The sequence below is a fragment of the Leuciscus leuciscus genome, assembly GCF_965113295.1.
Source record: "Leuciscus leuciscus genome assembly, chromosome: 8".
In the NCBI taxonomy this organism is placed as follows: Eukaryota; Metazoa; Chordata; class Actinopteri; order Cypriniformes; family Leuciscidae; genus Leuciscus; species Leuciscus leuciscus.
Genome location: NC_138732.1, coordinates 27944337 through 27968907, shown reverse-complemented (window position 1 = coordinate 27968907; position 24571 = coordinate 27944337). Strand labels below are relative to the sequence as shown.

Genomic DNA, 24571 nt, shown 5'->3' with positions numbered 1-24571 from the left:
AAGCAGACACCAGACAGGATGCGTAACACTCATTTATCCAGGCCGAGAATGAACTGTGGCCCCAGACCACCCTGGGGCTATGCTTCACTAGTCAGGGATGGCCGAGTACTGTGGGGATAAGCGGAGAGTCCATAAGCAAAAAGGAGATCTCCATATGGTTATCGGAAGTGTTGAGTGTTATTAGTTCAGTGCAGAGATGGATGTTAGGGAGTTATTGTCCATTGAGTGCATTAACAGTAATCTGGCGTGTAAGAGAAGTGATAGGAATTTGGAGTTGTTGAGCTAGATTCAGGTCCATAAATTACGTTCGGCCCCCGAGTCCAATAAGGCCTGGCAGTGGTGGAAACGGGTCGCCCATTGCAGTCTAATGAGAGGAGGGTTGAAGATGAGGGCTTATCCATGGAGAGCCCGCCCGATAGTAGCCTCATACTTACTATCAGGCTTGATCTTTTACCGGACAATCGTTCAGAAAATGTCCTGTGCCTCCGCAATATAAACATAGTCCTCTGGTTCTCCGTCGTTGCCTCTCCTCCCGGGAAAGCCGAGCTCTTCCCACCTGCATGGGCTCATGATGGAAGACGGGACTGACCGTATCGCTGCTGGTGGACGGGTGACTTCCGAGTCTCGAAGGAACCGAGGTTTGGTGTGTTCGTAGCTCCAATCGGTGTAAGCAAGCGTCAACCCGTAAATCCAACTCAGTGAGTCCGTCCAAGTTCCTGGGAAGGTCCAGCATATAGATCTCTCTTTGGATACGGTCAGCCAGCCCATGCAGGAACATGTCCCACTGCGCCTCTTCGTTCCATTGGCACTCTCTGCTGCTAAGGTCCTAAATTCGATAGAATAGTTAAACACCAGTCTATTCCCCTGGCGAAGATCCGCGAGTATTCAGGCCGCCTTGCGTCCCGCCACTGCACAATCAAAGACCCTTTTCATCTCGTCGGATAGTGCCTGGAACGAAGCACAGCATGGGTGGTGGTTCCCCCACACCGCCGTCCCGTCAACAGTGTCAATACGAAAGCCACCTTAGAATGTTCAGAGGCAAATGTCTGTGGCTGGAGCAAGAGGAACAAAGAACACTTGGGCTCACCAGAATATGCCTCTGGGGTAGGCATATCAGTTTGGTACTGATAATCAGCTGAGTGGTTATCAGCGGCCCATGCACACATACACAGCCAGTGAATTCATGAACCGTGCCGAGCCGTACCATTCAGTGGAAAAGCGCCATTAGAGAGCATGCAACACAGCTTCTCGTCCAGGCCTTTACGTGTGCAAACAAACCTCTGCAAATGATTCAAAATGCTGCAGCACAAGTCTTCAATGGGTCTCATTCACTAATAATTAATTGTATTATTTCATATTTGTGCGCACAGGAGAACTTCTCACGAAAAATCTCTGCCTAATTCACAACACAAGCGTACGCACATTAATTTGTTCATAACATCGTTCTGATGTTAGTGAATTTGAAGTATTCTAAATGAGCGACCGCCTGCACAAGGTTAGTCATTTGCATAAAACACGCCCAAACCATCTACATATAAGGGCTTTCCGCACATGCTTTCCTTACAGCCTTTCATCAATCTCGTCAAACTTGCTGCTGTTTGCAGACACGCTCTCGCCCGATCCTCGAGCAATGCCAAGTGAGCCATTCTCACCAGTTCTCACAATAAACCCCTTTTATACAGACTCTATTATAGTTGTGTTTGGATGAAATCTTAACAAGATTATAAGGCAAAGTAATTGCTTTTTGCGTACGTGTGGTTTCAGTAATTATTATTTATTTATTTTTATTTATTTTTTTATGAATCGTGATTTGTTCTTAAAATCGTTCGTATGCGCATTTCACGCACAAATTTGTGCATATGCAATGCATGCTTAGTGAATGAGACCCAATGAGCCCAAGAGAGCCCATGCCACACCTCTGTTTATCTCTCTGTACTGGTTGCAAGTTGCGGCTCGCATCAAGTTCAAGACATTGATGCTTGTGGACAGAATGGCCAAGGGCTCTGCAGGCTTCTACTGTACCTCTGCTCTCTCTTATGAGTCTACACCCCCTCCAGAACCTATGCTTTCACTATTCCTTTGTATATTCTTTCATTATTCCTAAATCCCTCCCTGTTCTAGCTTATACTATCTTGTTTATTGCCTTCTCAAGATGAATTGCTTGTTGTATTCCTCAACTGTAAGCTGATTTGGATTATAGGATCTGCTAAATGAATAAATGTAAATGTGTATGGGTACCATGTCTGCCCTATCTGCGTAAGCCCCAAAAAGGGTCCTTATTAAAGGGTTTTCCATAGGTTCCATGTTGGCCCTCTGCTGGGGCTTATTTAGATAAGGCAGACATGGAACCCATGAACAAACCTATTAAGGATTCAGATAGACCTAACATGGAGCCCATGAACAAAACCCACGCAGCACCAATATCTCAAGCCCATTTGACACCTACATTGGCCTCACCATGAAATGTTAGCTGGAAGAAAAACAAAATCTTAATTGTACTACATTTAGGCTACTAACAACTTGGAGTACTCTGGAAGTATTGTGTAATGTTAGGTCAAAACACCTTCTGCATATTATATAATCTTCAAATAGTGAAGAGATTTGTTCTGTGGAGAAACGTTTAATATTTATTTCAAAGATATGATGTTGAAAAATATTTATTTGTTTGTTACGAGTCATTTTAAAGTGAGTAATGCTCTCCAGCTAAACTCAAGTGTCATACCACATTCATTCAACACATCATCCAGTTAGGCTGCTGCGCATTGCACTTACCATGTTGCAGAGAGATCATGCAATATTCATGAACCACATGTAAATCTGACACTAGACTCCTGCCAAGGGAAAGAAAAGCTAAGTACCATCAAACATAGAGATTTTGGCAGCCATGACACACACCACACTGATCTGAACAGAGAGGACAGCAGCTGATTGGGTACCATAAGAACAAGTTGAGACCATTACAGGGAATATGGTGAGTGAGATGTGTGTGACCCATCTGCCCTTTTAATTATGCCGAACTCCAATTTCAGACTTTTTCCCCCACCAGTTTCAGTTTAGACAAATGTTCGGTTTTGCATGCATCATTGCCTATGCAACTGAACATACTGTTTCAACCAAGCAGAAAAGACAACGTTCATTTGAGGTAAGCTGGTATCTAACGAGACTATAACTGAGTGAAAATGAATTGTTTGGTGTAAAGTGAGGTGAAAAAAGTCTGTGTGCAATTCAAAGTAGACATTTTAATGAAATCCTTGCTGCAGTTGCTGAGTTTCAGTTAGCACTTAGCATGGGGCTATTTCAGTACACCACTCTTCTGAAGGGATAGAATCAGTGTGTCACTATTCAGCTGGAAGTTGTGTCTTGGTTTTCCAAGCCATTGAAACCCTTCAAACTTGAGGAGAAAAGCTTTGATCTTTCTAATAACAAGCAGCCATATTGCTGATGAATAAGGCAATTCCAGGTGAATTTGTAAAGTGAGATCCAGTTGGTAATAGCCACTGAATGACTCAATTGAAAGTTAAATGATTTGTCATGCATTAAATATGATTGGGGACCTCCTGAATCATAATCGCCATCAGTGTGGCTTCAGAGAGAGACCTAGTTTGGAAATTCGATTAGAATTAATGTGCACTCATAACCAACGCATGACTCAAAGCCAGAAACTGGTTTTAGTCCCTCTCTGGATTTAATGGGATATTTAAGCCATCCGTAACTAATTTTGTCTGTTTTATATCAGGCTTTACAAATTCCCAATAAGACAATCTTTGCCACATGCACAAGCAAAACCCTTAGGAAAGGAAAATCGAGCTTCAGGATTTTTTTCAAAGAAAAAATACTCTCATAATCTCACATGATGTCTCTTCCAGAGATTCAGAAGAGATCACAATAGTCCCTGTCTCCAAATGTGCCTACAACTCTATTATACAGTAGCTTGGTATGTGTGAAACAGTACTTCAAAATAATAAAATATTCGAACATGCAGTTTTCATAAAACTGTATAGCTAGGTGAAAAATAGCAAGATTGCAGCGCATCCAGGACACTTTCCCATCCAACGAGGCCACAGATGACCAGTATTTTGTAATTGGTGGGAAATGGCATGTTCAAAATATTTTGGATGCAGAAAATGTGTCAAATTCAGCTTAGATTTGCCAAGACACCAAAGTCTGGAATCAAGTCCAAATTATATGAGGTATGCTCAACTTCCATGGAGGTGTGTTGAGGGAAGTTGAAGCTAAACTCTCCAGGAGCAGATTAGACACCCTTGTCTTATGAACGGGTTAGTGGAGGAGACTGAATATTTAGTCAGCATTTGCTAAAAAGCTCTTTTGACATGTATATCAGATGTGTCATAAAGGCAAAAATGGCAATTATGCTTTCTGTAGCTCCGGTGATACTTTCCGCGCTGGCTGTTTCCGGATCTGAATTCGCCGAAAGGGGACTGCACATTCACTGAAGTTTTGTTCAGATTACATACAATGCACATGTAAACTAATATGTAAATTGGATTACAATATTTAGGGCCAGATTCACTAACAGCTTGATCCAATGAAAATCCTCTATTGGCGTTGCAAAACTACTGTCTGGATTTACTGAAGACACGTGAGAAATTAGTGATGAAAAGGCATGGACAGTAATTTTTGCATCTGAGTTTCTCTTTTTTCAATGCAATACTTATGGGATGATAGTATTTAAATGAATCATGCAACGTGATTTACTAAGGTTTGTGCTAGTCAATTTACTACCATTTGGACCATTATTTAACTCCCAAATGAAGCAAGTACGTCTACACGACAACAATTTACAAATGCAGCGTTTTCCACTTACAGACCAGGGCTACCAGAGCAACAAGGGTGAGCTGGCTTTTGACCCGGCACTTATCAAACTACTGGGTTGGTGCCCCAGCACATGTGATAAAGGGCTGAACTGCACTTTTCTGGTCACTGCCTCTTAATTGTGTGTTGAATCAGTATGGCTAACAGTTCGATATTTTCACTGAATGTAAGTGAGCTATGCTTGATTATAATCTTGGCTGCCCCTGTAATGGGTCATATCACCCGCTCATTCTAAGACATGCATTTATTGCATGGACGGAGCAAGAGCATAACCAAAGTGTCTAAAATGGATGCGTACTGTTCAGTTGAATGATAAGGTTTGCCCTCTTTATGTATTTGCTGTTAAACTGAATGCACAAAGCAAACTGTTTGCTGAAATAATCACAGCACTGTAATAACAGTGTACAGTTTATATGTCAATCATATACACCTGAAAGTTGTCCGTTACTATAGCAACAGTAGCGCATTAAGGGCTTGCAAACATGTCAGCTTAGCATAGTGTCAAAACCCAGCAATTTATGAGATCCATACCATGTTTTTGATCCAAACTCACTTAACATCAGTGGAGTGTTTGAAATAACTTATTTCTGTGATCTGATGTGACGACTTCTCATAGAATGAGAGAAAATATTATAGTATCCTCTGCATTGGTCTTTATGGTTGTGTCTGTATTCTTAAATATGGACATTGTCAGCAAATCACACGCAAAACTTTCCACTCCCATCTGTGCTTTTATGGGATTTTGGTCTCACGCTAATTTGCCCTGTTTAGCAAATCTGGCCCTTAGGGTTCATATAAACAGAACTTTCAGATTCTGAAATCAAATTACATTCATTCTGATTAAATTAGTACAAATGTAGTAATTATAATGGGTTATTTTTGGTGTTGTCGCATTGTCGTGTCCAGGGTTGGGGAGTAACGGAATACATGTAACGGCGTTATGTTTATCAGGATACAAAAATCCAGTAACTGTAATTCGTTACAGTTACGTCAAAAAACGCTATAATCAGATTATAGTTACATTTTGAAAAAAGGGGGAATACTTTCAGGATTACAATGGTTTAATTTAAAACTTAATAAATCAGTATTTTGGCATAATAACACTATATTAAGCGCTGCTTGATTTATACAGTAGTTCCTGGTTCTGTTGACAGTAATGTCTCACGTGTGCCACCCTCTGGTGCATGCGCAAATAACAGCTTTCTACAATCTCCTCAGACGCTGAATGAATCACTGCTGCCAGTAGAAACATTGCCCGCGGGACAAAAACGCTTTCAATTCATGGAAACTCCGCTGACATGTTGTTTTCAAAGAAGAAAATGCAAACAACATGGTTGTACCAAAATGTCCTTTCTTAATCTCTTCTCACTTAATGGGATGTTCGCTGCCTAGGTAACGTAGGGGATCTCCCACTGCCAACGCCCCAAGTTTAGTCAGGCAAATTAAGAAAGATCACAGCTTTAGTCAACATGTAGCCTAGGCCTATTTTCAAATAAACTAATATTTAGATTGTGTAGAAATCTGTGTTTTTTCCTTCCACATGTTAGTTAAAAATAAAGCAAAAATAATCTGTAATACCATACAGTAGCCACTAGATGTCTGTATAGCCCTTTACATAAATATTCAGGGCTGTGTGTTCCCAAGTTGTGGAAATGAGACATGATTGCTTAGTTTTAATAGGTTTTTAGCTACAACATAGCTATACAGCAATAAGACATTTTCTTAAATAGGTTATATTTTGCAAATATTTTACACAGGACCAAATTCTTAATAAATAAAAGGTTTTCAAAATTTTTTTATTTCTTCTTGCTTGACTTTATTTATGTGACCTTGAAGTAATCCAAAAGTAATCAGATTACATTGCTTCCATATTGTGGTACTTGGATTACGTTACTGAATACTTTTTTCATGAAGTAATTTGTAACTGTAATGGAATACATTTTTAAAGTAACCCTCCCAAGCCTGGTCGTGTCACTCGCATCCGGTGTAGACAATGTTACCGAATGTCAACAATTATGTCATTTATTCATTTATCATAAAGAATTTAAAGAGAACATCTGAGAAAAAATTTATGACATGTAGCTGAGAACTCCATTAAGTAAAAAAAACAATATATATATAGATTTTTGGTGCCACATTTGCATTTATAGATGAATAAGATAACGTAACGTAAAAAGGAACACCTCAAGCAGACCTCTGATCTCGTTCTCTGAACAAAGAGAGAAAGGGAGAAGTGCAGATGTGGAAGTGAAGCATGTAATGAAAGTGCCCAAAGCAGCTTTCGGCTCCAGAGGGACCCTACGTGGGTGCCTCGCTGGATGGTGAATGGCTCAATTCAAGAGGGTTAATTATTAGGTGCCACCAGAAGGCTCAGAAGCCTTATCACAAAACGTTTGCCCAAGCACGTACTTTAGAATTCTGCTTCATAGAATAGTTAGAATCATATGAGGTAGTGAATGGATAATTGCGATTACACTGCCTCCCCCTTAGAGTCACGTCTTTAGGCCTGTCTTGCTGCATTTCCAATGCTTTGCCTCATGGGCAAAGAAAAACAACAGACAAGCTTGCTGAACCGAAGGAACATTTTTGGGTCCTATTATTACTATTCCTAGGGTAAACAGTGGAAAACTGCTCTGCTCCAAAGCTCGTGAGCTAAACAGAATTATCAGTGATTAAACTGGTTAGCCACCAGCTGCTGCGAGAAAAATAAGAGAGGAAAGGAGCGTTTCTTTCCACCTTATTAGCATTCCTGTGCATTTCTCATGCTAAACGTGTCAGACATGGGTTCTGCCAAGGATCAAGGCTTTAAGAGTTTTGCTTCTATTAGCTATTGTACTCTCTTGGGGCCAGTGTGTATAGCGTACTTCACAAATAAAAATGGACATTCAATACTCAACCACCTCCATCATAAATCACTATTCATGAAGTGTCAGCTAGGAAACTGTGATTACTCAAAAAAAACCTTGTGACTTTTCATGCTTTCCTACTGTTGGCCAAAACCAAGGGAGGCTGGCAGCCTTCCAAATCTCAGAGGAAAGCACCTATTGACGAGGAACGAACTCCCACTGTTACTCGCTTCCTGTGCTTATAATGCCCACAGAAGTCCTCGCCCCCAGTCTCCAGGGGCGTTTGAACAGCCAAAGAGGAACTTTCCAGCTTTGAATTTAAAAGGAGATGTGTGGACCCATAGGGCTTGCTGAGGGGTTTTGAATAGATCCTTACACATCGAAGACCCCAGGTCAGATACTTAGTGAGTTTGGAGGCAGAAGAGCGAATTGGGACGAGATCCAGTCAGGCAGGAGATAATAAAAAGGAGCATGAACATCACAGTATGAAGAGCTTTGTAAATGGTACCATCTGTCGGAGCACATTGTCAACGTGCTATGAAGGTGCCAAACGCAGGCAGGTGAATATATCCTGTCCTTCCTGCTGCTGTCGTATGTGCTGAAAAAAGCCCTATGCCAATTAGGGCGAAAGCTGTAGACTCGTAGGAATTCTTAATGAATGAACAAGGTCTCCGTGGACTGTGCAAGGTCAAGTGTGCAGGGCATATTCTGAGTGATGATGAGGTTATATAATTGCTCAGCCATATATAAGATAATACCTGCGCAGTTAGGCTATTGAAAATCCACTCTTAGACCTCATTCCACGCATATTGGCGTGGAATGAGTATAACTAAACATCCTGTATAACTAAAACATCCAACTTTAAGTATCCTGAATGGCAATTTAGAAACTTGTCTTAAAAAGAGATATAGAGATAGTATCCACAATATTCATTTAGATTTACATATAGTCATTTAGCAGACGCTTTTGTCCAAATCGATTTACAAATGAGGACTAAAGCAAGCGAGTCATCGTGAAGAGGCAAAAACAATGCAAGAAGTACTCAAAATACAAAGTTCAGGCATTGCTCAGAGTAGCATAAGCCAGATAAGGGAGGATTAAAGGAAATTATTTATTTTTATTTTTATGAAGTTAAGTGCATACGGAAGAGATGAGTTTTCAGTTGTCTTGATATTTTTGTGATATTCAGTCATAAAGTTGCTTTTCGAGTTACTTTAATATTATTTACACATTTAAACATGCAAATTTATGTTTGTGTTTATGTATCGTATTGCAATGTAATATTTGTGCAGTTGCGTGGGGAAAAACAAAATGAATTAAAAACATCAACTTTAACAAGACAAACTGAAATGTGCTGCTTTTCAACATAAATTTGAAGGCTTTGTTATTGGATCGACATAGGTAAACGTTATAATGTATGATTACACATTTCAAGTCGCGTTGAAACCAATGTATCGACAGAACATGATTTGGCCATTGCACTCAAAAGTGGAAGCAGTAAACTTGAACTTGGAGGAACAAGGTTTAAGAAAACAAATGATTGGAGAATTCATGCATACATCACCCAAGAGTTTTTACTGGAAGATTGAGTTATGACATTTTGATTAAGGGGTCATGAATTGAGAAATAAAAATTTCCTTGAATGAGGTCAATGTACTGTAAAAACATATTGTAAGTTTTAGAATTCAAAACTTCCTCATTAGTCCAAAAACAGGTATTGTTAAATCCAAGCTCAGAAAAAGACTTGTTTGGAATTTTGTCACGTTTTGATGTAATAGTGAAACGAAAGACCGCCTGTGCAGAAGAAAATCAATGCCTACTTCTATATCATCACGTCTTTGGCCCTGCCCACTGGCACATTAGTGAGATGATGATACAGGATCACTGGACTAAAAATAACATTACCTTCCAAAGAATTATAATGCTAGGAAATTGGTTATTATTAACTATGTGAATGTCTCAGTAGAGCGTTATTTGTTTGTTCGGTACATTTCACTGCGGATTCTTTGGTAAATCAGTCGCATTTCGGCGCAGGCTTTGCAAACAGTCTTTTACTGTAGGATATGGACCGACAGTAATGCCACGTCGGTGTGTTAAATTCTAATGCCTAATCTGTGATCAGTGATGTCTGATATGATTTATGTATGGTCAGATGTTCTTTGTCTCAAAATGGTTTATTTCTGCTTATGCGACATTAAATCAAGCCAGTGACTAGATGATCAACTTCACATTGTTTCTCTTAGTAGAATTAAAATAATCTGTTATTTAAATCATGATTAAACTATATACAGAAAGCGATCAAAGAACCCTTCCTTTAAAAATGCTGAAGCTGTCAATCACACAGCATGAGTTTATCAGTAGCCGCGTTTCCATTACCCTTCAAATTGCGCAAATTGAAATTGTGAATTGAAAATACGCCCAATGGAAACATGTAAATTTCGCAAAAACTCCCATTTATCACAAAAAAGTTTTTACGCTCGCATGAGTTTTTTTTTTCAGGCAATTCAAAAAATAAATATTTCGCAAAACTGCAATGTAAGGTCTTTCCTTGCCATTAATGATTGGATAACACGCATATGTCTCCTTTGATTAATAATAATGGCCAGTGCGGTGGCTGAGATATACATAAACCTACCGACGTCCGTTGCTATGATTTTTGGAGTGACTTATCGTGAGAGGAAAAAATGAAGTTTTAGTCGCGTAACATCGGTTAATGGAAACGCCATCATTTCGCAATAGTTTTTTGTCGACACTTAGAAAAAAAATCGCAAAAGTTTTGTGCAAATCTGTAATGGAAATGCGTCTAGTTACTGAGTTCTGTCTACACTCTTATTTGCAATGTCAGTTATGATGAAAGCATTTGTGAGAGTACAGAAATTGAGCTACAATGACGAGATCATTCATGCACTCAACAGACATGTTTGTCATCGGCTACAATTGCTCATTGCTGCAACCTTTCATGCATTGGGAGTAATCTAAATATAATGCTAATCAAAATTTTTTCACGATTAAATAATCTCGACAGCTATAATAGTAAAAAACTTAGTAAAAGATTTCGAGAGAGTTCCACGTGTAATACTCATTTCATATGCAAGATGTTAGCCAATCATAGACGTGGATGTTTACACTGAAGTCTCACAGGAGACACACTCCTTCCAACAGAGCGTTCAAATCAGAGGGCTAAATCAGGGTAGAAAATTGCCTTTTATTTCTAAATTATGATAATTATTGATGTAAAAATCATATTAACATTATAAGTGCACCTCATGAAACATTATAAAATAATTAAATAATGCAGTTCATGATCCCTTTAAAAAATTCTTGGTCAAAAAAAAAAAAAAAAAAAAAAAAAAAAAATGCATGAACTAATTACTCACAATGGGACAACCATTTGCAGAGATCATTCATTTAGATACATTTCAAGATGATTTAGCTACATTCTGCATTAAGAACAAATGCTAAAACCAAAACTGAGTACAGAGTTATGTATGCACTAGTTACTATGAACTTGTATACTTTAACTTTTTATTAACTTTATATCCCAATTTATGTCTGCTCTATTTTTTTTTACTACTTTGGTTTACCATCGAAAATCTGTAATGCAGCACTGCGAGGTCCTGCATGATAGATAGCTTGTGATTCTTTTCTCATTTGTAAATTGCTTTGGATTAAAGCATCTGCTAATTGACTAAATGTAAATGCACAACAATTACTCAGCAGTGCGGTTTGGAATTAAGGTATGTGACTCTTTGAATTCAAAGCACATTCTGTGATCTATAAGAGTAACTGATTTCTCCCATCTCATTTTTTCTAATCCAATTGATTGATTTGAGGAGAAAAACATTTTTTCTCAAAAGATGCACTTAAAGGGATACTGTAGTTCACTTTGAAATTAATTTTTGGTATGTTTTAGCTTACCTCAAGGGCATCCAAGATGTAGGTGTCTTTTTTTCCACAGTAGTTTCAATTTTGATATTTTTAGGTCAAACTTGTCTGTCAGTCATATAATGCAGGTCTATGGTCACCACCTCAAAGAGCATGCACAAAGTCCAAATTAAAACAATTCCCCGTCGTCCAAATTAAACAATTCCCCATCGTAAGTACACAATGATGGCCTAAGACACGAAACGAGCGGTTTGTCTGAGAAAACGAGCAGTATTTATATAGTTTTTTACAAGTCGAAGTGATCTGATCTGACGTGTACGCAGACTGGTGCATAGATATATACACTAGATGTCGCCTTAAAGACATTCGTTCCAATGAACTGCCGTAGACAAGGCGACATCTAGTGTGTATATATCTATGCACCAGTCTGCTACTTACGCAGGGGAATTGTTTAATTTGGACAACGGGGAATTGTTTTAATTTGGACTCTGTGCATGCTCTTTGAGGCGGTGACCATAGACCTGCATTATATGACTGACAGACAAGAACGGTTTGACCTAAAAATATCAAAATTGAAACTACTGCGGAAAAAAAGACACCTACATCTTGGATGCCCTTGAGGTAAGCTAAAACATACCAAAAATTAATTTCAAAGTGAACTATCCCTTTAAGAACAGGCAAAATGATCCTGGATATTTTATATAATTAAAAATATATGTAAGGTATAATATATAGGATATCTAATAGAATTATTATTATTACTAATTATTACCATTATTGTCACCACTGTGTTAATGTCACAATCCTCAGTCACCAGACCAGTCACCTCAGCACACTACATTTCCCATCATCCTCTCTGGCTACCACCTGTTCACACTCAATCACCACACTTGTCTGCAATCAACCTCATTAGTTCCTCCATAAAAGCCAGCACCAAACACTCATTTGGGTCTGATCTTGTTATTCTATACTGAACCTGTATTGGACTACCTATCTGTGGAAACGTCACCAGAATGTCTTTCTGAATGGGTGCATTTTGATGCTGTACGCTATTGAAGTGTCCATAGCTTTGTATCGAAATGCCCCACTTGCTTTATGTTTGCTTTGTTTAATCTTTGAAGGTCTACATTTAGTGGAATTTGGCTTGCACTTCTGTAACCGAAACTGAATGTAATGTGTCAGCCATAGTCCCACAGCAGCTAAACACCTTCTGTCTCAGCCAGCTACAGTAGCCACATCCCAAACTCTCACTATAGTTTGAGCTATTATTGCAATCTGTCAAACCCAAAATGTTTTTGTTTTTTTACTAACTGTCTGAAAACCTTCTGTTGAAATGCAGCCTCTGTCCAAAAATAAAGTTAAATGCTTTATTTGTTTTCTAATTGTTTTATTTTGTTCTGAACCAGTGCAGTAGGTAGAGCAGGGGCCTGTACCATGAAGCCGGTTTAGGTGGCTAGCCAGCTATGTTTCAGTTTAGTTTCCGCCAACCCTGGGTTTTAGGTAATATGAAAGTAGCTTGGCTTTAATCGGTGTTCGTCGCCATGGTATCTTACGCTGCACGGCTAACCTGCTCCGGGGCAGGTTATGTTCTGGATTCAAGATCTCAGACTGAAGTTTGACCAATCAGCTGAGAGCAAAGAAACATCTAGGTGACGTAACTTATTCCAAGTGTCTGTTGCAATGACTTCACCTTTTCTTCCAAATCCGGTGGACATCTCAGCGCAAATTGTTTGACGAGCACTTCTTAGAGAAAGAGTTTTTAGCCTGACAAAATCCCCTTGCCTTTCCTGATAGTTACTTGTATGAAAGATACAGATTTTCCGCGGAAGGAATGTCTTATCTTTGCGAACTTCTTGAGCCGCACATAAAGAAATTAACACGTCAAATTCATGCACTTACTTTACCGCAAATGGATTTGCGTTGCGTTTTTTTGCAAGTGGTACATACTTGCACGGTGGGTGACGCACAGAAGCTCGGGGAAAACACGGTTTGTCGAACCATTCGCAAGGTGGTCCTCGCTCTGCAGGAGTAGGCTACATGAATAGTTTCATTAATAGTGTTCCCCGGACATTTATCGACCATGTCCATAAAAGAGGGCTTTTATAAAATTGCCGGTAAGATAAATTGATAGAGTGACATCACATGAACACTTTTTTTTTTTTTTTTTTTTTTTTTTTTTAAGCACATTTCACAAATGTACTATACAATACAAGTTAAGAATTATTTTGAATCTTTTTTATTATTATTCTGTTAATCTTATGATAGGATTCCCTAGAGTCATTGCAACATGCAGTCTATTGCTCCAATCTCCACTGCTCTAGGGGAACATGAGGCAGATTATGTTAATAGGAAATCCTATCACAGCCTTAATGTTCAGGTAGAGATGATGTGAATATGTGAGATGATTATTTTCTGTGAGATTAATCTTTAAATTAATAGTAACATTAACAGATATAACAATGATCTATTTAAACATTTCATCTGCTGACGACTTGTGGTCATGAACGTATGATCAAGTTTGGATGCCAAATGGCCTGGCTCCAGTGCTTGTCTCACAAATTTTCCATGAGTCTGTGTTGTGTCAGCGCTTTGAGGAAAGCAAGTTAAATTTGGTACAGTACAAAACACTGTTACTTTGAACTGAGATAGAAAAACCTACACAATAACCCCCTATCATGACCCTCAGACAGGGCCACAGCACCGCTTCAATGTGGCCCTCAGTAAAACCAGAGTGAAGATAGAGATGACCTTTGGCATCCTAAAGGCACATTTCAACTGTGTTCGGCGCTTAAGAGTCACCAGAGCGGGCATCACAGATAGTGGCTGCATGTGCCATTCTGCACAATATAGCCACCAGTAGAAAGGAGCGAGAAACACCACAAAACCAGCTTCTCCCCGATGAAACTGACCCGATCACACTTGACCACCCAGCTGGTGCAGATGTAGATGCAATCACCATACAATATTACACTTAATAAAAGCATATTGAAACTGCAGATAGGTCTCAAACTGTCTTATTGGTTTTGTGGGATGGGAGGGAGAAAGAGAGCAAGAGAAAGTTGCAGTAATAAATATTCATACTAAAGTATTACTTGGTTAAATAAGTTCTATCCAGCTGTTTGATCTCCAAATTTTTTTAATTTTTTTTTGGAGCCTCCTCAGATTACAGTCCAACTCCTTTAGTGAACAGTCTAGTTCAAGACTCCTTTAGTGTGCAGTCTAGTTCAAGACTCCTTTTGTACAGGCCCCTGACTGAGTCTGTTTCCACCTGAAACATAACTCCACCACAAACATGATCATTACAAGTTTTCTGGAGGCTCATCAAATCACAAAAAGTTCCTTGACTTCCTACAAATACAGGACTGACTGTAATTTATGTCAAGGGTTTTAAATCCTTACCTTGTTCACATTTCTTCTGAAGCCCATTGAGGTAGAGGCCTCAGTTTCTGGGGCAGGTTGTGAAAAATCCTACAGTAAAAGAGATGTGTAAGGGCCAGTTCCTTTTTTATGCCACACATTCAAATGTTTGCCATAATAAAAAGCCCAGTGCATTCACATCAGCAACTGTCTGAGAACACACAGACAGAGTGTCTTCATTTCCTCCACCCTAATAAATAAAAATAGGCCAATGTAAAGCATAACTGTTGTAAAGCAGGTTATGTTTGGTGTTCTGTCTGCTGCATACTGACCTCTGTGTGGGAGACTGTGTGTATGTGTGCTGGCTTCAACAGGGACACTGTATTTCCCTCTACTGCAGAACATACAGTCAGCCATATTTAAAACTTAAAAAAGTAATGTATTGCACGCGTACCCAGTGTTACTTGTACACTGTACCCAGTGTCAGTGTTACTGACCCTGGAGCCAGCACCAGGGTCAGATTGTACAGCACCTGTAATCCCATCCATAATCGGCCGTCCCTTATTGCCTACTCAGAGCCAACTCCTCAGCCACAGTGTATTCTGGTTTTCTGAATTTAATTATTTATTTCTGTTTGCTGCAAACAAGTGTTTGTGATAAAATGTTCACAAAAGTAATAAAAGGTTGTGGTAAATACTCACCACTTTGAATTATATTTTTATATTTTGTCTTTATCTGCTGCCAAGAACATTTGGAGTTGGGGTTGCATCTAAAAATCTAAAAATCAATGAATATTAATCTTTCTTAGTACATACATGCACATTTTTTATATAGGCCTATTATAAAAATAGGCTATAGGCTATATTACACATAGGCTACACATACATATATAGTATACATAATTTTACATAAATAGAACGTATTTGTTTAACTTACACATTAACAATCAGCAATCTTTCTCCAACAGTCTTATCTTGCTTTGGCAGCAGAGACCGTATTGTTTCGAGCTTGAAATACATATTTAAATTCATCGTAATTCTGAATGATTATCTCTTGCTCCTCCGCGGAAAAATATAACGCTCTTGCTCTACTACCCGCGATTGGTTGTTCAGTGTCGACGTCACTCTTTTATGTGCACGCGCGCGTGGAGTAATCATAGCTTAAGGATCAAAGCCTGAGTTGACAGAGAAAGTTGATGAGCTGCATCATGGTACCAATAAAGCCTGATTGCATCGGTTTGGTTTTGTCAACTCAAAACTAATCCTGTAACCCCGAGTTTGTTCAGCTACCTTCATGGTACAGGCCCCAGCTGTATTCATTAGCTCAATTGTGTGTTGGTTCAACTCCATGTACTTTTAAGGTCAAGTACTTAGTAGATTCTATTGTGTTCGATATATACATTTAAGACTGTTGAGTAAACTTAAGTACATATAACAGGTTTTCTTGTTCATTTTAAAGTTCCCCCTGTGGTGAAAAATCAAGTTTTTAATGTTTGTCTATGTGGTGTCTTTAGTATGCTTTTAAGATCAGTGAAAATTCATAAGTCAACACCATTGAGTATATTCTCATTAATTGCAGTGAACCAAAGACAGTCTCAAACTATTTGAAATCGCTGGTGTTTCTGACATCACAAACTACCTTGTAACCAATCAGGTCAACAAGTGGATCGCTGGTGTGAGTGGAGGTGGGGCTAATTTGCATATTCATAGAACCGCACACTAAAATGAGTCAAGAAAAAATTAAATATGTAATTTTGGTGCTCAAATATTAGATTTAAGGGATACAATTGACTACAAGGGGACTTTAAATAAAATGTATCCAAGTTGGATTTACTTAAAGTGTGTTGAAGAAATGGTATAAATTCAAGTCTTTTTCAGTGTGGAACGAGATTCACTGACAAGACAGAGGGGACTGCTCTCTAAGTTTTGATGGTGCCTGGGAGGATCAATGTTTACACTTTGGGGCAGATAAACCCACAAATGGCATACTAATAATTGTTAATGAACAATAAACTGGGTTAAGAGAATATATTGAATATATAAGAAAATCTTAAGTACTTCATCTTTAAGAAAGGGAGAGAGAGAGACTCTCTTCTGTTTCGGACTGAGGATTAAGCGAGATTCTGATAGTTTCTTAGAAACTTTACAAAGGACACCCTCTCATGGGTGAGCTGTTGATTCAGTTCAGTGTAATAACTGTGTAAAGTTCATCAATTATGAAATGAGTTCAAATCAGCTATAGGCAGCTCTGCAGAAGACAATAGTGTCATTATTCAGGGGTGCGTTTCCCGTACAACGACATTACTCGCTTTTTAACTACCATAGCACGAAATTAACTAGTCACGACTGTTTCCCGAAACCATATTGTCGCAAATTGGTCGTGGTGGAGTAATAAATACTTTTAATGAATCTGTTTGAGATCAAATTAATGCTAGATGTTTTACTATAAATTACGGACATGGCATCTGAGGACTATTTCTCATTTTTCTCAGTTATTTTGCTTGATTTCCAGATTCAATCATTGACTCGTTACTAGAGCACGTTCGCACATGCGCACACTTCAATAACGAGGCTTTAAATCGCTTGACAAACTAAAAGACGTAAATGACATTTGTATGTATTCTAAACTAAAAGATATAGATTACACAGAATGTCAGCTTGCTTATTTGGCTCAAGATGAGGATTTGAGTCCACATGTCATGCAAACAAGAAACTATGCTTCTAACCACCGCTCGAGATCTGTTGTTCCAACTACACAACTTTGCGATGCTGTTTGCGAATGTTCATAAGAACGATGGTTTCGGGAAACACCGACTCGTTGAACTATGCTGATAATGACGGAACTTGCGACCATAGTTGGCTAACAATACTTTTGGGAAACGTACCCCTGCTCGAGTCAAATCTGCGATTTACAAGCCAAATGTTAAAACCCAAAATCCACTTCGCTTTCCGTTCGGCCGCATCATGAAGTGGGTGGTTTGTTACCTTGTCTAAATGCCGCATGCATTAGTCTTGCCCGCACCATTGCAGAAAGCGCAAGGTGACTGTGGCTGTCTCCAAGCCTCACCCTCCACTGCCCGCAATACATCAGCAGATGCTCGCAGCCACCCTGCCTAAAAGACAGCTGGGGATGCTGGGGCCCAGAGACCCCCGCCCTGACCCTGCTGCCTGCTGCCCTATGATAGATGATGATGTCCAAATATTCGAACCGCCGCAGAGGCGACAGATAACACCTCTACTGGGCGTGGGGGAGCTTATCGAGCAGAGGCGGCAAATCCCATCAGCCATAGAAAGGCGTATTTAAATTGCTTGGCTGGGTCACGTCGATATTGAATTGCAGCCGGCTAAAAGTGTGAGGTTTTAATGTAATCACAAGAAGCAGTGAAAATGCCAGGGGAACATTTATTCACAGGTGCCTCCTGAGTTATTGACAAAGAGTTGAGCTGGGGAAAATTACAGGGTAAATGTCTTTCAGTGGAAAAATCAAACGAAGGTTTACTTATATGTATTATCTTTCTTTGTTGAATAACCTCTGCTCTAAAAAGAACTGATCTATTCTGACCACAGCATTTGGACAGTATGATTTGTTTGAAGATAACGGCAAACTTGCTGCTAAACGTTAGCCCATCTTTCCTAGATTTTCTTTGAACCGGGTAATGACATTTCTTGTTTCAAAAGAATGCATGGACTTGAAAGGGAATTTAATGGACGGCGCTGAGCCACAGGGTACAGGGTATGAATCTGTGACGTGGTTTTAAAACTTTAAATCTTTATGGGCATTAGATCAAATGTGCACTGTGGTTATCAATCCAAAATCTTTTGAAATGTGCATCTGAAGTCAGTAAAGATGGGCTCAGACTACAGGGGTTTTTAAATCGTAACCAATTTTGAAATCTGGTTGAGTCACGTGCATAAGGATAATCTTCACAGATTTTCTACTTTCAAATCTCAAACCTGCACACAAAACAAGATTTGAAAACAGTGGCGCATCACACACTGCAAGATATTCTTAAAATTATCATGCCAGATTTAGCATCTCACGGGGAAGCAGATGTAAACAAAATGGATACTGTGTCGCGGCAACTTGCTGTGGACATTAAATGAAGGAGACATTATAAAGACACTTGTGTTGTTGCCACATTTCGACCAGGTGTTCCTCTATCTCTGTTGTCCACCGGACCAGTACAGCTACTTGTTGTTTCGCAGTCATCATTTCAAAAGTTCTGGCACTTCCGTCTCATTGTAAGACTTGTCTCTCATTGGCTATTGCGGAAGTATTGATGTAATCGTGGTTGTAATCATTCAAATTTAAAGTTTGGCCCCAATGTGTCCGCGAGCAGATCGAGAGGATCTTTTTCCGTGTGTCAGGAGTAAATCGGGCATAGATCGGCCTGAAACTCCTCTAATCTGAGCCCGGTTTAAAAGGGCAGTGGTGTGTCTTTTCCTTTTTTTTTTGACTGCAGTGGTGATTCGTTCAAGGAAGGCATGATTTGATTTAACAGTTGTTGTTTTTGAAAGAAGTCTCGTTTGCTCACCAAGGCTGCATTTATTTAACACAGTAAAAAAGAGTAAAAACAGTGATCTTGGAAAAATATGATTACGATTTAAAATAGCTGTTTTCTATTTGAATATATTTTAATTGTAATGGAAATGTAATTTATTCCTTTGATGGTAAAGCTGAATGTTCAGCATCATTACTCAAGTCTTCAGTGTAATGCTTAAAGCTGTAATGCTTAATGTTTTTGTGGAAACCCTGATACATTTTTTCAAGATTCTTTGATGAATAGAAAGTTAGAAAGAACAGCATTTATTTCAAATATAAATATTTTGTTAACTTTATAAATGTTTACTGTCACTTTTGATGTCATAATGGAATGCATCCATGATTAATATTAGTATTCATTTACATAACAATTACTGGTAACACTTTACAATAAGGTTCATTAGTTTACATCAGTTAATGTATTAACTAACATGAACTAACAAGCAATACATTTGTTACAGTATTTATTCATATTTGTTCATGTTAGTTAATAAAAAATAGAGCTGTTCATGTTAGTTCAGAGTGCATTAACTAATGTTAACAAATACAACCTTTGATTTTAATAATGTATTAGTAAATGCTGAAATTAATATTAAAGGTCCCGTTCTATGTGATCCCATGTTTCAAACTTTAGTTAGTGTGTAATGTTGTTGTTAGAGTATAAATAATATCTGTACAATTATAAAGCTCAAAGTTCAATGCCAAGCGAGATATTTTATTTAACAGAAGTTGACTACAAAAAACGGCTGGATTGGACTACACCCCTCTACTTCCTTCTTTAATGATGTCACTAGAACCGTAACCTCCGCCCACAGGAACACAGGCGTATTGATGGCGAAATGTCAACAGACGTGGTTGATTTTTATCTATAATCGGATACCGCAAAAGTTTAATTCGAAGTTGTTAGCTTGCTCTGTCCATTTCACCACGGACTGTTTTTCTAACCTGGAATAATATCAAGCAGACTTCTCTCAGCGTTTCATACTGACGAAGGGGGCAATTTCAACTATATTCCAGCAAGCGGTAAGTGATTTAATATGGAAGTAGCGATCACTCTTCACATCGTTCGTTTCTCTTAGTAGGATGAAAATAATCTTACTTAAACTGTGATTAATATACAGAAAGCGATCAAAGAACAATCCCTTTCCAATCGCCCAAGCTGCTGTCGGTGACACAGCGCGAGTTTATCTGGACTCTTGCCAAAACTCGTTATGAAATCAATGACGCTGTTACACTGCACAACGAAGCTCTTACTGTATATATACCTCATGTTTGCATTGGTGAAATCATTAGTGAGAGTGCAGAAACTGCGTTGCAATAAGATCTTTCACGCGATCAACAGGCTGTCATCTGCTCAATGCTCATCACTGCAACCTTTTATGTAATGGTAATAGATCTAAATACTTAAAAAACTTCTCACGATTCGTTAATCCAGATAGCTGTAATAGTAAAACCGTATAATAGCTGTAATAGTAAAAGTTTTCCAGATAGTTCCACATGTAATGCCAGATATTTCATATGCAAGCATGTCAGCCAATCACAGCAGTGGGTGTTTACACTGAAGTCTCACAGCAGACACGCCCCTTCAAACAGAGTGTTCAAACCAGGGAATGAAATCAGGCTAGGAAATATGCCTTTTATTTCTAAATTATAACAATTTTTGATCTAAAAAACATACTAACATTATAAGGGCACCCCTGGAAACATTATTAAATAATAAAAATAATCCATGGAATGGGACCTTTAACTAAGATTAATAAATGCTGTAGAAGTATTGCTCATTTGTTAACTAAGGTACAGTAGTTAACTAATGTGTTACCAAATTACTGACTCCAAACTTTTTACACAATATTGTATATCTATGGGGGAAAAAAGTGAAAACTATCTTTTTAAAATATATCTCAATGTAAACATCAAAGAAATATGCAGCAATTATAAATAATTCCCATACCAAATTAAGCCCATACCACCTTACAACTTACATTTGTGCCTCTTTTTGGTAAGTGCCAGTGACCGCATCACTGCGACAGTGACGGTAACTAGGATGCAGCTCGGGCTGAGTGAGTTGGTTGTCATGGAAATGACACAAATGTCAAATTTGACGCAGGACTTATGCAGAAAAGGTCCACATTTTCAGTAGGATTTAGTTCCCAGAAAATGGGAGAACAGTTGGCCATTGTTTCAAAGCTGTCTTCATCTCAGTCACAATTCACTTTATTTAATGAAAGTAAATGTTGACTGATGCTGTATTTCCACTTAACATCTGGTTTTGTGTTCTAAAGGTACAGAGGGTTAGAATGAAAACTTTACTAAACAGTAAAGTAGTTTTTTTTTTTTTTTTTTTTTTTGCTTTTTGCTTTTGCTTTAGTGCTAAGGGATGTAATATAGATGTAAGAATGATGTTCCTAACATTGTCCATCAGAGAGAGAGGCTCAAAAAGAGATGAATCTTAAAAGCTTCAACAACCAAGCCACTTCTGGCCACTCCCTCTTTCATTCCATGTCTAAAACAAAAAGCCAACAAGAACAGAGGGCCTTAAAGTGCTTTGATGAATACATGCTTTTTCATCCGTAACATTGGGAGCACTGAGGGTTTTGTAGGACACCATTTGACTTAAAGGCCATTCTAATTATCACTGAAATGTCTCAGAAAAGACAAGTCATTCATGGCTTTGAACAACTGCTCATGGAAATCAGCATTTGATGTCGCTGTTAAATGTAACACGAAACAATATAGCAATAAAACATGACTAATTATTCAATGTCATTTTTTAATGGAAAAGTACCACATTATAATATTGTAATGTGACTACACATCATCTGTTTATCCCCTCAACAGTGTGCATGTAATGGAAAACAAGACTTATAGAGTAAATCCACTGCTGCTCTGATGCAACACCCAAATTCTGTTATTTTGCTTGCTACAACTGGATTGTAAACATTCAGATTTATCTTTGTTTGCCAGCAGCATTTTGAAGCTTTTAAAACATAAATCTCGGGATGGGCTTGAAGAAACCCTCTTCACACTCTGTACATCACTGATCAGCATGACGCACATTCGCAGGAATATCATGGCCAAGCATGGGTAGAGATTACAATTATAGTCAGTCAGTAAATTACATGAAATAAAAGTATAGAACGTTGCTTATTTGTAAAAGTAACTCAGATGTTATGGTTATTAATTTACAACACTTATCAAGTAACAAGTATCAACAACCCTGATGATAAATGTACTACCATTCAAGATTAAGAGGTTTTTTTTTTTTTAAGCACTAATTCTTTTATTCAGCAAAGATGCTTTCAATAGATCAAAAGTAATGGTAAAGATAATAATAATAAAAATAAAAAATAAATTAAAAAAATGGTTCTTTTGAACTGTCTATGCTTCAAATAATCATATGTGTGTGTGTGTATATATATATATATATATATATATATATATATATATATATATAAGATAAATTCAGCATTGATAATAATAATAAATGTTATAATAAATATAATTTCACAATAATAATTTTTAGTCAAGTAAATGCAGCCTTGGTGAACATATGAGACCTCTTTCAAAAACAATAAAACAAATTTACACCAAACTTTAGAAAGGTGTATGTAGCAAATTAGCTACACAGTATACAATACTGAATATTGTATACAAACATGTGCCTTCACTGTATTACTATGAAGAATTCTTAACTAGAACCTGTCTGCCTGATCAGTATATAATTTAAATGTTTTTTTTTTTTTACATTTTCTGAAGGATATGTGAGAAGTGTTTGTGTTGCTTGTCTCCACTGTTAGAATGCTAGGGTGTTCTGGGAGGATGCCAGAGCATTGTTTTGTTGTTGCTAAGGTGTTCTGATAGGTGGTTGGTTGTTAGGGTGTTTAGGCGGTTACAAGTGTTAAATACTGCCCTATTTATGAGCAATAGTAATATTCATAGTGATGAGTTAGTATCACCAATACTTTATACAGCATAAATAACCAAGGCATTACAACATGTTTAGTTTTTGAAGACTGTAACCCAGGCAACAATCATTGGTTCAAGTGTTCAATGAGAGTGGGCATTATTTCAGAAAGAGCTAAAAGTAAAAGGGAGGCACAAAATAAACTTTCTCCGAGCTTATTTACAATTCATAGCAATATGGCCAATTTATTTCACTCAGCCTTTGACAGCTCTTTTAATGTTCCCAATAATAAAATACAAAAAAACATGACTTTGTGACAAGGTGCAGACGGCAGAGTGTTTTAATCAAAAGTGTGATCGGCAAGTTCTGTGATGTGAAAGTAGTGTACGTTCTAGACAAGAAAATGGAGGAGAATAGTACATCAAGCATGTTTTATTAACCCAATCATGCTTAAAGTAAACCAGCTCAGATGTTTAATCTCCCATAGTTAGTTTCTTTTAAAGAGAGGAAAAAGATACTTGAATAGTCAGCTTGTGTATGCGACAAGAAAATCACATCATTCAGTCAGTTTTATTCAGTCAAAGTTATGAGTCTGATTCATCCAGTGAGTTGGTGTCTTCCTTCAGTTTTGATCATTCCTCATAATTCCTCTTAGCACAGCTAAATGAAAGCAAGCAGCAGTTTGAAGGCAGTGTGGGATGAGCTTGGTTGTGGGGTCAGTCTGGGAGTTCATCCAAAAGACATGTCCGGGTCATTGTGCTCATCAGACCATCTATTTCAACACATGTGAATGTCTCTATAAGTTTAATTAGGCCAGAGAACCAGTGAGTTGCAGAAACTCTAGACAGCAGCCTGGAATAATTATTATGGGCAAACCTTCAAAGTTGCAAAGTTTTATTCCTAACTCGAGTGTCCACTGACAGAAAAGCGGTTGATTTTCATGGGAGTCCTCATTAGCATCGTGTTCACATCATTTCTCCTCAAGCTCAGTTTAAAGGATAGGTTCCCAGAATTAAGCTTTTTTTTTTTTTATTTATAGTTTTTAATTGGCCAACAGACTAGAAACCTTGGAAAGCTGGGAAAAAATTGATAAACGGCAATAATGATGTTAACAGCTTGAGGCTTTGAAAATCCAGTGTTATCCTGATTTGTTTCTTCCATTATGGCAGCTTGTCATGGTTAGAAAGTGGCAGATCAATGTTGT

The 24571-nt window shown here is 38.2% G+C and overlaps 1 long non-coding RNA gene across 1 annotated transcript in view; it reads right to left on the bottom strand.

Annotated features, from left to right (window-relative positions):
* Positions 1-24571, bottom strand: part of LOC309505175 — a 336588-nt gene that overhangs the window by 200900 nt on the left and 111117 nt on the right. The gene's annotated exons all lie outside the window — the stretch shown is intronic.